Here is a 2,900-nt window from a genome sequence, read left to right on the forward strand (position 1 = left end):
AATGTGGCAACAAATTATACATGCCCTGATCTTCAGCACCCAACTGATCTTCATGCACATGCAGCTACAGCACATATCATTCATGATCATAGCAATATCTCTCTCTATATATATCTAAATCGTTTATATACTCACTTGTAGGGTTTTTCAGGGCCTAAGCATCTCTCCATGATCTGGTACTAATAGCTTCTCTTGTAACATGCTCGTGTCTTAATTTTAATTATGAGTATAGATCTTTTTGTCTGCGAATACAGAATTGCATTTATAGTCTTGATGTACTTTATCTCAAAAATAATGTCTCAACCTGCAATATGTCTCAACAACCTGCCATGTCTCAACCTGCAATATGTCTCAACAACCTAGCATTTATATTGCCAGGACCTGTTGGCCGTGGTCAGAACCCACCAGACCTTTATCAGAACAATTTTTCTTGCAAAATTCCCATTGCATCTTTGTTCCCAAATGTGTTTATCATCCACAGAACCTAATTACCATGATCAAATGCTTTGTAACACTGATTAATGAATAGTTTTCTCTGCTCTGTGGCAGTGGATCTCCCCATTTAATTCCCACTTCAATTTTTCATGTGAAAAGTTTTGATGGTCAGAAACATTTATTTTTGTACCCAAAACTTTCATTAATTCATTTTCAAACTGGGTTAAGATGAATTTATGATAATCCATACACAAAACTTTCATCATTTCATTTTAAATCTGGGTTAAGATGAATTTATGATTATCGATGAATCTGTAAAGCACTTTAAATTTCTAACAGTGCATCAATGGTAGTTTGCTAGTTGCATTTTTCTTGTTTTGAAAGTCTTTTCTACCGACTTAAAAATCATGACTGAGCTAGAGATCATTAATGTCAGAGACTACAGATGATTAATCATGATTTTGCTAACGTTGATATCATGGTCATTAACAGAGCTGTCAATCACAAACCCTTGCAGTCTGAAACAAAAAGGACTGGTGAACTTTTCAAAAGATATTAAGGTATAACCTAACTTCGTATTCTCTTCAGCTCTTCTATCTACCACTACATTACTGTTTATTTATGATTTGATCCAATAACATAATTTTTCATTTTTCATGGGTTACAGGAAACAACATTAGATTTGCAGCAGCAACACCATGAAAATGGAGCCTTGGATTACAGAATTGGAGGAAGGAGGTATCTGAGTGGGCCAGGCTCTTCCCCACCTCGTTGCACCTCTAAATGTGGAAAGTGCACACCATGCAAGCCTGTTCATGTGCCTGTACCCCCAGGAACTCTTGTAACAGCTGAATACTACCCTGAGGCCTGGAGATGCAAATGTGGTAACAAATTATACATGCCCTGATCTTCAGCACCCAACTGATCTTCATGCACATGCAGCTACAGTACATATCATTCATGATCACAGCAATATCTCTCTCTATATATATCTAAATCGTTTATATACTCACTTGTAGGGTTTTTCAGGCCCTAAGCAACTCTCCATGATCTGGTACTAACAGCTTCTCTTGTAACGTGCTCGTGTCTTAATTTTAATTATGAGTATAGATCTTTTTGTCTGCGAATTTTATTTCGTGAAGACACAGAGTTATTGTATTATATTTTATTTCCAAACCCAACAAGCTACCAATGCTTATAATGGCTGATGATCATGAACATACTGACAATGTAATCAATGCAGAGGAATTGGGTTATAATGTTCAATATTTAATATTTCTGAAATCGACTTATCGATTTGCTTAGCCTCTGTATCTCGAGATTCGAAAATGAGGCTGGCGATTTTGGCAGGATTGTTGGATGTCTGCAAGAAGACCATTGCCAGTGATGGTATTGTAGGCCTATACAGGGGCTTTAGTGTTTCAATTATAGGCATCACTGTATATAGAGGGCTATATTTTGGAATTTATGACACAATGAAACTTGTGATTCTTGTTGGATCCCTCAAGGGAAATCTTCTTGTTAGTTTCATGCTAGGGTGGAGTGTGACAACAATTTCTGGTATTATTGCATATCCTTTTGATACACTTAGATGCAGAATGCTGATGACTTCAAGTGAAGCTACTAAATATAGCAACACCATCCATGCTTTTCAACAGATTGTATGCCAGGAGGACATCCTTGCCCTCTTCAGAGGAGTAACAGCTAATATTATGTTAGGAGTAGCAGAGGTTGGAGTTCTTGCATTATATGATCAGCTTCAGCTACTAGTTCTGAGTAAGTTGAACAAGTCAATATTGATATGTAATGGATGCATGGACAATGTTTGAAAAAATTCCTGAACGGGATGTGGTGTCATGGAACATTATGATTGTTGGATATACAAAAAATGGGTATTGTCAGGAGGCATTAAGGCTTTATGGCTGGATGCAATGGACAACTATAGAGGCGGATCATGTTACCTTTGCCAGTGTACTTGGTGCGTGTGCTGGCCTAGAAGCTCTGCAGCAGGGAAACACAGTGGCTTATAAGATGTTGAGACGAAGCATATCCAATTTGCTTCAGAAGATAGGTGCAACAATGAATGATGTGCATGCATCAAATGACCAAAGTTCTACATTTTAGTTTGTGAAAATCACAATAGGAAAATATTTCAGTCTTGCCATTATTCTTACAGTGGCAAGATTTTGAATTTTAGTTGTTCAAGAAAACTATTTTTAGTATGTAGTATGTAGTATCTATTTGTGATGATTGTTAATATGAAAAATAATTTGTTTTGCAACGCCATATCATGTGAATTGAAGATTCACATTTGGCTTCATACATTTGATGAAAATGGGGGTTTCATGCTAAGTCAGTCCCTCTATATCTTCAGGCAGAGTATTTGCTCAATAATGTGTAAAGCTTCCCTTGTTTCAAAATCAGAAGTCAACATGAAGGCATTGTCCATTTCAATAATGTTGAGA

General features: G+C 36.7%; 1 pseudogene; it reads left to right on the top strand.

Annotated features, from left to right (window-relative positions):
* The first annotated feature begins 1,763 nt into the window (after positions 1 to 1,763).
* On the top strand, positions 1,764 to 2,465 carry LOC149224015 (ADP/ATP translocase ER-ANT1 pseudogene; annotated as a pseudogene).
* The last annotated feature ends 435 nt before the right edge of the window (positions 2,466 to 2,900 follow it).

This window comes from Pinus tabuliformis, chromosome Q, assembly GCF_031772625.1.
Source record: "Pinus tabuliformis cultivar Carrire ecotype Pingquan chromosome Q, CPIR1, whole genome shotgun sequence".
Lineage (NCBI taxonomy): Eukaryota > Viridiplantae > Streptophyta > Pinopsida > Pinales > Pinaceae > Pinus > Pinus tabuliformis.